Source organism: Melanotaenia boesemani, chromosome 17, assembly GCF_017639745.1.
Source record: "Melanotaenia boesemani isolate fMelBoe1 chromosome 17, fMelBoe1.pri, whole genome shotgun sequence".
Lineage (NCBI taxonomy): Eukaryota > Metazoa > Chordata > Actinopteri > Atheriniformes > Melanotaeniidae > Melanotaenia > Melanotaenia boesemani.
The window spans coordinates 30,733,999-30,746,975 of record NC_055698.1 but is presented as its reverse complement, the minus strand read 5'-3'; the positions used below and the strand labels follow the sequence as shown (position 1 = coordinate 30,746,975).

The 12,977-nt window shown below is 42.7% G+C and overlaps 1 long non-coding RNA gene across 1 annotated transcript; it reads right to left on the bottom strand.

Moving 5' to 3' along the window:
* Positions 1–8,945: 8,945 nt before the first annotated feature.
* On the bottom strand, positions 8,946–11,443 carry LOC121656600. The gene is made up of 3 exons (XR_006013423.1): positions 11,429–11,443; positions 11,230–11,349; positions 8,946–9,869 (listed from the first exon to the last, which is right to left on the bottom strand). It is a non-coding gene; the product is annotated as an uncharacterized LOC121656600 (long non-coding RNA).
* Positions 11,444–12,977: the final 1,534 nt, after the last annotated feature.

The following is a 12,977-nucleotide window of genomic DNA, read 5'->3' as shown; positions in this document are numbered from 1 at the left end:
CTAAAAGACATATCATGAAAGTAGCATAACAGCGACCACATACTAACTCACAGGAAAAATTTAAAAAAAAAATTATTGCTTAGTATAAAAACCCACTGGAAAACTCAGTTACTGTGCTTGCAGAGCATGAGGAATAAGGAGTGAAGAGTGGTGAGTGAGATCGTGCAAATGCGACCACGCCTCTACGGAGGTCAGAGGAAGACCAGGGCCAGAGACCCGGGCCCTCAGCAGAAGCCCCGGAGCACCAACCCAAGCTACCCCACCACGAAGACGACTCCAGCCCCACCCAAAGGGCGGCAGAGGAGAGCAAGAGCCCCCCACGGTCTTGGGGCACAGTTCCCAGTGGGCCAAGATCAGCAGCCGCCGGCCCCGCCAGGGACCGGCTACCCAGGGCAGCCCAAGCGAAGGGCCCAGGGCCCCAGGAGCCCAGAGGCGGTCGCCCCACCCCCCAAAGGCAGAGGGCCCGCAACATGCCTAGGAGGACCAGGCCCCCCCAGACAGCCACCCGGCGTAGGCCAGCACATACCCCAATGTTCCAGCCGCACACCCCGGGAACCAGGGCGCCATCGACCCCCTCCCCCTACTCCCTACCTACTCCAATCTGCACCCCATATAACCCCACACTCACACCCTCCCCTGTGCCGTACCCACAAGCACACACCATCACACAGTCATGTCACACATAACCCACCCACCATGCCCCGTGGGGGACACCCCAGGCGGACCAGAGGACAGCGAGCCCCAAGCACCCCCCCTTGACCCAACACCCACAGAGCCAGCAGCCCACCAGCGCAGCCACCCCGGGACCCAGCCCCGGGGCAACCACCTCCCCCCGCCCGCCCCCAGTGACACACAGGGGGAACAGGGTGTGAGAGGTCCCCAACACCCTCTCCCTCCCCGCTCCTGACTGTTTGTGTGGTGTGTGTTGTGTGCAATTAAAATTGAGGGGCAGTGACCGTAATGAGCCGGGAGCTGGGCCACCTAAATGGCCCCGCCCGACATGCACCGCATGTCATGCCACCCAGGTGTTGTTTGTGTGTTGTGTTTCTTGTGTTTTGGTGTCTCGGTGCATTTAAAACTGAGAGGCGAGTCTCCACGGGGTGCATCCAAGGAGACCACTGAATAGCTCCCTCCGCTCCACCCCGCAAGGCTCCACGCCTCCCAGCTCCCTACGTGTGTGTGCATGTGTGTGAGACAGTAGGAGCGGGAAGTAAGAGGGGTCCGGGGATGTACGTCCAGAGGGAAGCAAACTTCCCTCTGGATGATGAGCCTCTAGTGGCATTAGGCACCCCCGCTCCCCAGGAGGCCCCCCAGGGCAAGACAGGCCAGGAGAGGCCGCCCCCCCATGACCGGGCCATTAAGGGACCACAGCCAGTGAGCCGTCACCGACCCTAGAACTTACCCACCCTCCCACATCCCTAACAGGGAATGAGAGGATGGGGACAGCTGCAGACCCACGGCACACCACCCCCAGGCCTGCCCAGGCCCTCCCAGTGCACTTAACCCTGCCCCAACCACACACAGAAACACATGCACACACCTATTTCCTCGCACACTCCCACTCATCCTAACTCATACATGCCCTGTCAGCCCCACCCACACAATATAAACACTCACACAGCATACAACCCTCCCACTCTCACTCCCCAGACACACCCCCACTCATTCTAACACATGCACGCACACAAACATACCCCTGCACGCACACAAACATACCCCCACACCCACACAAACATCATCCAAAGTATAGACACACACACAACATACAAGCATCCCTGTCTCACACCCCAGAACCTCCCCCTATAATCCCCAGAATCCCGCTCAGCCCTCCTTCAAACCCCTACACCCCTCCTGCCCCCGGGCCATACCCTGGATCCCAGGGCGTCAACCAGACACCAGAGCATGCACCAACCGACACCACGGCAGCACATCCGGGCAGGCCCAGACCCCCGGCACATACGGACCCCACCACACCGGAGGGAGGAGGACCACCCCCAGGCACCAGAGCCCAGAACCCCCGCCCAGCCCGCCCCAGAATAGCCCGGCCACCCGGCCCAGGACCAACGCCCACCAACCCAGGCGTCACCAGTGGCCTCGCCCCCCGCCACGAAGCGACTCCAACCACTGGCCCCCACAGCCCCCAACAGGGCCAGACCCAGAGCCACCCCCACCGCAGAGCAGCATGGTCCCGCACCACGGGAAACCACAAAGGACAAAGAATCCGCAACCACCAGTCACTCCCGGCCATTTCCCAACCCCCACAGCAACGAGGTCACAGTCCTCACAGAACTAAGCGCAGGGGACCAGAGGGAATGAGATTCAGCTGAATAGTTCTTTGAGGAGGCAGACTTTGTCTCACTACTGATGTGGTCAACTAAGAGAGTCCTAAACTGCTGAATACACAGATTATTTTTGTTTTTCCAGTTCACAAGGATAGTTTTCTTTGCGATGCATAATGCTGTCCGTATCATGTGTGCAGAGTTTATTGCCATATTAATGTCACCCAAGTCACCTAGTAGACATAGTGCGGGGATTGTAGGAATATTACATTTAAACCATGTTGACATGTCCACACATACTTGAAGCCAGAACCTGTGGACAGGTGTGCAGGACCACAAGGCATGGAGGTAGTTGTCAGGTGTGTTTTCATTGCAGTGTGTGCAGATGTTTGATTGTGACAGACCCATCCTGAACATCCTTTGTCCTGTATAATGAGTTCTATGCAGAATTTTGAATTGTATTAGTTGCATATTTGAATTTTTAGTCATTTTAAAGGTGTTTAAACATATTTGTGACCATTTATCTTTATTAAAGTTACTGGATAAGTCACCCTCCCATTTTGAAGTTGGAAGACAGATTGAGTCTTCTAGTTTGGATAATAGTCTATATGTTTTTGATAATAGCTTTGGGGCATTGAGATTCATGAATTCTGCCACCCTAATAGGTAGCTGTAAGTTTAATTGATTAATGGTATATTTTTTACATATAATAGATTTAAGCTGGTGATATTCTAAAAAAAATTTGCTACTGATTCCATATTGTGAAGTGAGAATATTAAATGACAAGAAGTTTCCATTTTCTATTATATGTTCTGTTTTATTCCTTTATTTTTCCATTGAGTAAAACTGATAAGCTTTTTGTTTTGCAGGATGTTAGGGTTGTTCCAGACGGGTGTAAACTTACATGGAAAAAGTGAGGATTTGGTTATTTTTAGAAATTCCCACCAAGCCACTAAAGAGGAACTGATATTAATGCTTTTAAAACACTTATTAAGATGCAAAAACTGTTGCATTTTTATTATGTGAAGCACTTTGTGCTGCAATCATGCATGAAAAGTGCTATATAAATAAAGTTTGATTTGATTTGATTTGATTTGATTTGATTTGATTTGATTTGATTTGATGTGTTTTGATGGTTGAGCTGATGAATGGCAGGTCAGAGATAAACACATCCTCACACAATGCTTGCTCTACATCTAACCATGATTCATCCAGACTGCTAGGTTTAAGCCATTTGGAGGTATACTGCAGTTTGTTAGCTAAGAAAACATGATTAAAGTTGGGTAGCTCCAATCTGCCTCTATCTTTAGTCTGTTGTAAAGTTTTTAGACTGGTACGTCATGGTTTGTTTTTCCATAAAAATTTAGATATATGTGAGTCCAGTGACTTAAACCAGCTGGAGGATGGTTTAGTGGGTATCATTGAAAACAGGTAGTTTACTTTAGATAGAACCATCATTTTAACTGTGGCAACCCTCCCCATGAGTGATATGGGTAAGCGCCTCCACTGTGAGAGATCATCCTCTATTGCTTTAAGTAGCTGGACATAATTTAGCTTTGTTAGTTCTGATAACCTGGGGGAAATGTCTATGCCTAGGTATCTAATGTTTCCAGACTGTATTGTAGTATTGGGTGTGTTTTGTAGGTCACAGTTGATGGGCATAATAATAGTCTTAGACCAGTTAATAGAGTAGTCAGATATTGATGAGAATGTGTTAATAAGTGTGATTGTCTGGGGGAGAGATGTCGGTCAGTTCTGGAGGAAAAGTAATGCATCATCAGCATAAAGACTTATTTTATGTTCTATATTTTTGGCATGGATTCCTTTAATCTCTTTATTTTGTCATATGGCAGCAGCTAGGGGTTCAATAAAAATAGCAAAGAGTGATGGAGAAAGCGGGTAGCACTGTCTGGTGCCTCTCTGCAAACAGAAGCTTGGAGAGGTTTGATCATTGGTCTTCACACATGCATTTGGCTTGTTATATAATATTTTCATCCAATCTATGAAAGATGACCCAAACCCAAATTTGTTTAACGTTGCAAATGAAAATTTCCAGTTTACTCGGTCAAATGCTTTTTCTGCGTCTAAAGAAATGACTGTGGATTCCAGATTATGTAGAGTAGAATAATCTATGATGTTAATTAATCTACGCATGTTAGTAGAGGAATGTCTACCTTTAATAAAGCCTATTTGGTCAGGATGTATTATTAGAGGGGTTATTTTTTCTATTCTTCTGGCCAAATTGGACGGAAACTGGATGGAAGTGTCGGGTCTTTACCTGGTTTTAATAATAGAGTAATATTGGCTAGGTTCATATTTGAAGGTATTTTTTGTTTTTCTCTTATTTCTAATATCATATTGTAGAAAGTGGGTGCCAGCATTGTCCAGAATTCTTTGTAGAATTCTGCTGGGTAACCATCTGGAGCTTTGTTGTTGGGCATATGCTGGAGAGCTTCCAGATTTATTTCCATGCTCAAAGTTCTCCAAGCGAAGTCTTTGCACCAAGAGTTGCGTCTTTTTATCTATTATTTCATTAAGTTCAAGTTTAGCTTTCCTTATAGCATTTAGTATGTGTTCTTCTGGGGAGACATGGTAAGCTCCTCTAAGGATTTAATTCTGAGTTCTAACTCTGAGATTCTCAAAGTTTCCTTCTTTTTCTTATGAGAAGAGAAGGAAATTATTTTCCCTCTCATTACTGCTTTTCCTGCTTCCCAAAGAACACACGCTGAAGTTTCTGGCAAGTCGTTATTTTCTAGATATAAGGACCATTCTCTTTTGAAGTACACTCAAAAAAATAATCATGCCAAAAACGTAGACTTTAAGTATTTTAATTACATGTAGTTTTTCCATGCAATTTTATTACATAAATTCAATGTGAAGGTCCCATTTACTTTAGTGTGTTTCTATCATACCATGCCAATGTGAATAAATCAAATAACTTAGCCAGATCTGATTAAACTTAATGCAAACTTATGTGTAACCGGGCGGAACGAAGGTAACCGGAAGGAGCTGGAAGGAACAGGCGGCGTACTTCCGGGTTGGCGAACGGCGCACACACCGGCTTGGTGATTGACGGCGGCTATAAAAGACAGCTAGGACACCACGGTAGTAGGTTCGTGGGCATAGTCATCTGCATCTGGTTGCGTCGTGCACCCCTGGCTCGGTAGGCAAACAATTTAAGGTTGTTATAGTTTGTTTACAAAACAGCATGCTGAGTTGCCTTCTCTCCTGCCGGTGTAGGTACCGTTTCAGGGTCCAGGTGACTCATTGCCACACGAGTGGAACGCCCTACAAAGATAGAAGGTATGGCGTCTCAGCCGTGTGTTTTATCGTGTTTTATTATTGTGAATAATGGTTCCTTTTCTTCTCTTTTATAAAGACGGGTGTATCACAGGAGGGTTTAGGGTCATTCCTGCCTCCTGTCTCTTGCTGAAAAGGTAACTGTGTGTGTGTGGCAAGCTTGGTGTGGCACCTGGAGCTTTTATTAATTGTTTGACTTTGTTTGTTCTGTAGGTGCCAACATCCTCGCATTGCCGTTTTGTTCCGGGTCTTTTATTATCATTCCTTTTAAAACCACTTTTATGGATTAACTGTTGTTTCTTTTATTAGCTTTCCTTTTACTAATACGTACCCGTTGTTGTTTTCCCCTCAGGATACTGATTTTAGCTGCTACCAGCGGTTGGCGTGGAGGCCCCACAGTGGCGCCAACAGACAGGATTGGGCGTGGTGTGGGGTGGTCCAGCACTGCTTCGTTTGTATTGGTTTTATCTTTTATTGATTATACATAGGTTGCTGTGGTTTTTCTTAAGCTTAATTTATTTGGTTTTACTGCATGTTTTGTTAACGAAGCAGCTTGGGCCCGCGCAGTAGTCCCTCTCCACTTTGATAGCCCTACCTGACTGTTACTGCAGCCAGTGGAGTGGCGCCTCCTCCCCTGCTGCTGTGGATCAGGGTTGTACCTTGTTTTTTTGTGTTTCTTTCTGTTGTAATAAACTTTGTGATCCTGAGGGGACCAGTTGCCTCAGCCCGTCCTTTTATTCAAACAGGATTCCACATTACAGTGACTTAAGTGCTCTCACTAAAAAGGGTAGTTAGCCTAAGAGGAGAGAGAGAGAGCCATTGTTCTCCCGGTCTGGTTGGACCCCTTAAATAGCATTAGCATTAGCAGAAGAGCTGCAGAGCACGCACGGTCACATATGCATAAACTTTATGTGTTTATTCAGTTATCTATATACAGTTTATGCGAACTTTCACATAAACTCTATGTATTTATTAAAGTATCATATATACAATAGTAATGCATTTCAAACTGGCTGTTCTGTCTTTTGTCATAAATCACAAAGCAAAACACAGCATAGTTGTGAAAATTTTATTGCCAGTAACAAGTAACAACAAAATTACAGCAACGTTTAAATGTGTCTGCATTGTAGTGATGCCACTGTACCCCCTGTCCAATGTGTTGGATTTTAAACAGTCTAAAAAGGCATCACACCTGGCACACACACTAGATGCAGATAGTGTGATATCACTGTCCATGCTAGCAAACATTTTTCAACTTTGAAAACAACCATGACTTTTGGCCTGTAAGCCAACACCTTTCCACTATGTAAGAGGCAGTGCAAAGGCACAATATAGCACAAAATACAACACCTGAACATTCAGGATCATTAATTGCATTTGACATTTTGTAGCAAAGTGAAAAGGTTGTCAGGTGGATTATACCAATATGGAATGCAGGAACAGGGCTTAGTTATGTATTGTACCCAAAACAATATTACATAAAAGATGAAATGCTCTACAAGGTGTTATTACAACAGATGAGAATGAAAGTACAAGATTTGAACCATATCTAATATTCTGCCTCGCTCATGAGTGTAAATGGAAAGAGCAAATCAGAAACCATCAATAACTCACATCATAAAATGACCACTGAGTGTATTTTGCATAACAAAGTTTTCAAGCAAAAAAATACATCCAATCACAAACACCATCATTTGAAAGTTCACTGCAGTTATCCTCAACTAATTTGAAAAGGTAAAATCAAATAAAACAAACAGACTTCAAAATTTTCTTAGAAATTATTCAAGGTGAAAAAAAATTAGCCTCTTCTGGAGAAAGCCCCAAGCAAGTCCTGCTAGTCCTGTTTAGTGTTTAACATGTGAAATAACAGCAGTGATGACATAATGAGGATGTATGATGCAATCATATGGATTACATTGGAAATGATGCAGGTTCCTTCAACAGTACATCATAAGAACGACCTGCAGGTTCAAATAAAGTCAAAGAGGCAAAGATACAAATGGTAATGTCGAACAAGCCAAACTGTGGCAGGCTCAAATGTCTATTACATTAACTTATGAGCTCATTGAAGCATCTTTATTTTGAGTGTTTGGACCTTTGGGGACAGTTTGTGACCATCCAAATTCATCAACACTTTCTGGAAGAACTCAAATGTGAACTTGTGTTCCTGGGGATAGCTCAAGTTGAGTGTGTAGATCAGTCCAAAAAGCATGACACATCCAAAGGCAACACTTCCCAGGTTGCATAGCAGTTCCACACCCTCAATCACCACTCCAACATCCTCTGGCTTTTCCTCATCATCAGCACCATCTTTTCGGATAACATAAACCCCCATGGTGGTCTGTGCAATCTCTCTCTCAGCTTGCTCACTGTTGACATCCTAAAAGTGAAAAACAATTTGACAATTTTGAATTAAACTGATAAAACATTGAGTGTTAAAAACTGTACGGTCACAGTAAAATCCAATTACTGACCAAGTACTCCTTGATGAGAGCATTTCTGTCCTCATTGAGATAGACAAACAGACTGTAAAAGTACACAGTCCCTCTTGACTACAATGTCTTCACTCTGCAAAAGAATGTATAATAAAAAAAATATTTTTCAAGATACCTTTTATGCCTTTAAAGAGGAAAGGTGTAAAAAAGAAGTAGAAAGAAGTAGAAAGATGAAAGACAGAAGAAGGTTATGGTTAAGGTCAGATGAAGACAGATTAAGTATAGAAGTTGAAGACAACAAAAAGGGAAAGGGGTCCTACATCACTCATCTATGAAAGAAAGAAAAAATGGAAGCAAAGGAAGAAAAACTTAAGGAATCAGACAGAGGGTGGATGGAGGAAAACAAGACAAATGAGGAAACAATGAAACAGTAGAAGGTAGATGGGAAAGGAGATTTTGCATAGGAAAAAAAACATTTGGCTAAATAATCCACAGTTTAATGCACTTGCCTTAGCTGTTGGAGCCATGAGGAGTTTGATCTTCCTTCCAGCAGCTCCTCCTCTACTGCTGAAGACCTTCATCAAATTAGCTGTGTATTTGTCAAGTTCTGCCAAGAACTTAGCTTGAAGTGGCATCGTTGTTATCCGCATGAATTCTGCATTTATCTATAAGGGAAACAGCTAGTTAATACAGAATAGAATAATCTTCCCCCCCCCAGGAAATTTTTATCAGCACATAATTTTGGAATTATGTGCTGCAGAGCAGTGTGCAAAATATCAACAGTAATACTCACCTCACTCACTGTGAACAAGGCAGGCCATCTGTTCACAAACTCAGAGATTAAAGGTGAGTTCTGGACAACCTCCTGACGTCTGTAGGAGAAGGTCTTTTGCATTTTCTCCTTGACCACAGCCTCATTGTTTTTCTTTTTCACCTCTGACAAGAGAGCCACTCTTTCATTCTCAAGACTCTCTCCTGTTTCACCACTAGGGAATGATGGGAGAAAATTAACCTCTGCTTTTCTTGGTTTTTTGATATTTGCGGCCGCCTTTTCTTGACCTTTGCGCTTGTTCTTGAGGGAGTTTACACTGACTTCAGGGTGTCCAATTTTGCTCAGTTTTGTGCGAAAATTGGCAACTTTTGTCTTTAAATACTGTTTCCAACCTTCATGGCCAGCAAGAGTTCCTCTTTCCCTCAAACAAGGATGTGTATGCACTAAGACCTCAGCAGCCTCTTCAATTTGGGAAACACTCAGGTATGCTGTGTATTTAAAGATCTGTTCCGCCATACCTTCCAGGATATCCATTCATAGTTTTGGGGGAGGAGTAAGAAGAGTGCCATTTGCTCTGAATTCTGCATTTGCTCTTTGGAGTTGTATTTCAGCAAAATAGGAAAAACAGGGAACAATGAAGAGTGGAGGCCAAGAAGAGGTTCTTGATTCTGGAGCTGGATCCAAAATGACGGTGTCTGCGCTGCCAAACGAGTGGTCAGAAGAAAATCCGTCCCTGTCCGAGGATGGAGAGCTGAGGGGGTTCACAGAGCTGTGGGATGTAGTGGAAGAAGCCACTGGGGTGCAAGGTGGAGTCCCTGGAATGCTGGAGCTAGTTTCTTCACATGCAAAAAATACCACTTTCAGAGTATCCTTGTCTCTTATGTCACTAGTTGAATTGAGATTGACAAATTCATTGCCAAAGTCTGCATCTTTATACTGAAGCCTGAACTGCTGTTCAAGTCCAAAAACAGTCTTTATCTCAAGAACAAGCTGATCCACAGATGCTGGTATCCCTGATATGAGGGTAAGCTTCCTGGCGTCATCTGTGCCAAAGACAACTCTCAGATGGATGGGACTTGACATCTTGAAATAAAATTTAAAAAAAACAAAAAAACAAAAAACAGATTAATTCAACAATTTTTCAGATGATTGACAAATGATCATGCAATTATTTGTTACACCCCTACTTCATAAGATTAATGAGAAAGGAAAGTGTCATTATGGACCTACCTTAAACTATAATGTGCCTTTTCAACGTAACCATCCGTCTCACACCTACCGTGTAGTCACAGAGTGGGTAAGCATCGGTCAGGTTTTCAATATCAACAAGGGCAACCTCTCTATTAGGAGATGTGGTGAGCTCATACGCTCTGAAATGCTCATGATACCATGCACACAGTGTTCTTACAACAAAGCTCAAACTGTTTTCAACAATGCAGATTTGAAGGATTTCTGCAAACTCGGGCAGGCCACCAGTTGAACCATATGGAATTAGCATGCCAATTCTGTAGGACATTCCTTTGATGGTTGCACTTTTGGTTAGAAGTACATCATTCAGCTTGGGGTATTTCTGCCTGAAGCTTGCCACTACTTCCTTGTTCAGTACATCCACAGGAAGTGTGCAAACATTTCCAACTTCCAAAGCAGATTTAAGATGTAATGCACTAATATGATATGCAATCATTTGCTGATGTTTGGTTGCTAAGGTGAGTGGTATATTCTTGAAACAATTTGTATGACGAGCAACCTGCTTAAAGAAGCTATGTTTTGCCCCAAACCTCATAGTCCACTGCCCTACTAAAGGTCCGAAACATTCAATCATTTGAGGGTAATGTTCAAGAAAGTGATGCTTTGGTAAGAGCTGCGCAGGAAAAAGATCCAAGAATCTATCTCTGTGTTCTATGATTTTAGAGTCCAGGTAGGCAATGGTCTCTTTATTATGAAGAGGGGCAACAGCGAGTTCCACTATTTCTTTTAAGTCAAGCAACATAAGCCAAGCAGGCTCTGCCTCTGGTACCAAGTCACCTATTATAAATGGGAGCAACCTCAACAAATTCCAATTTTTGTGAGCATTACCTCTTATGGACTTTGTAGAGGTGTATGTGCGTGGTATCATATGAGGTTTATTTGTTCTATCTCCCCACTTGTATGGAAAGTTCAGGATTAACTTGTTCAGTGTGTCAAGAGATAGATATTTTTTGGAAATTAATTCACGAATGCAGAGGGCAATCTCAACTGGAACAACACCCTCAAATAAGTCATGAACAATGTCAGGAGGGTAGCCCCGAGTGACATGAAAATGAGAAAGATTTGTAGTAAAAAAACACTCTCTCTTTACTCCACAACAGATTGTTGAGTTCTCTCTTGCAAACTTAATGTGTGCCTCATGTAGGTCTTTTGTTCGAATGTTAAAATGTCCTGACTTGAATATCTGATCTCTCACCTGTACAAAACCTGCAGAAGTAGGCACCAGAGAAGCTTTCAGTGAATCCTGCTATCCCGTGGGCTCCTAAATTATCTGCAATGACTGAGTGGACTGTGCCTTTCACGAACTCTCCAAGGCCTGCAATAAAAACACCATGTTTCTCTAAAATGACCAAATCTTGTAAAAGGGGCTCTAAAACTTTTTCATACCCATATACCTTTACATTAGCACTCTTGCATAATACTGCTAAGTAGATGGAAGAAAGAGATGAATGAGATCCAGGTGGTAAATTATTCAAAATCCAGTATACACCACAAAGTTTGTGAGTTTTTCTGGATGTGCCTAAGGGGTTGCAAACCTCAAAGTCATCCACATATAGTGATATTGATAACTTCAAATCCTTCCCAGACAAAAAACAATTTTCTTTGAAGTAAATTCCATCCCTTATTGATTTATACTGTACTGCACCCAATATATTTTCCTGTGTCTTGTGTGTATGGATTACACTTTCTAAAATGTCACCGTTACTTAACAGATGCTGAAGAGAGGGCAAAAGAGGAATATATTGAAATGTCTCATTGGTCTTAGGATCAAGGATGTATTCAACTGGGTTTACCACATTGAAATGTTCTTTATAATATCGTTTCCTTTTATGAGCTGTAGCCAGTGGACCATCTTTTGCAAAAGTTTTGGCCAAAGGACAGGACTTGCACACTACTTCAGCAAGCTCTTTGACAACTGACTCATCAACTTGAACACAATGGTTTTTAAGGATGTTAGACAAGCTATTAAATGTGATTGGAACAGATACAGAGCTTAATAGATAGTGTAATTCCTGCAGTAATTCATCAATAGCTGTAGCTGGTACAAACAAAATATGTTCTAACTTTAATATAACTGAGGCAATATTCTGTTCAATAGCTTTGGAAAGATCTTCAATACTGGAAGTATGTGCACCTATATCAGCTTCAGATTCTACATCTGTGTCTGCAGCACAAAAAACATTATCAGTTACAGAATTGTCTGATTCCTGTGACCTAGCAACAACAGTGACAACCTCAGCTTTAAAATCGTTTAAAGTATGGGGATTATGTTTCCTGTTCTTATGGCTATGAAATGTACTGTAGATGTTACTTTTAAAAGCACAACCTTTGAACATGCACGTTACGGTTTCATGTCTCCGTAAATGTTCATTTACATGACTGAAGTAATCTCGTTCATTTGCAAGTTCATGACATGTACACAACTGACATGAAAATATAGATAACTCAGACAGCTTTGAAGATGTGTGGGTTTTGTGGGCACGGTATATATGACTCAAAAGACTGTTCCATAGTCTAAATGTACATGGACAATCAGAATATGGGCAGGGATGCCTGAACCTATTTCCATGATGGCCATGTTTTAGCTTGCAATGTTTAAGCAACTCATATCTACTTACTACTGACTTTCCACACACCTTACATTCCCATTCACCCATTCACATGTTCCACCTAGAAAAGAAAAAAAAGAAAAACAGTATTAACATATATAACGTTTCTGTAGAGAACTGTGGCTTAATTAATAAGGCCTTAACAATACCATATGCACTCACCTAATTTGAGAGGCTGCCCATGCAAAACGCGAGTGCTGTCGACTGTTGATTTGACTCTGTGATGATGCGTCCTAAGTATTGGAAAAAATATCACTTTACATTTTTTTTTTCTTTTTTAATTAGCTGGACAACACAATGGCACCACAGGATTAACCCTGTGTAGTTAAAATTC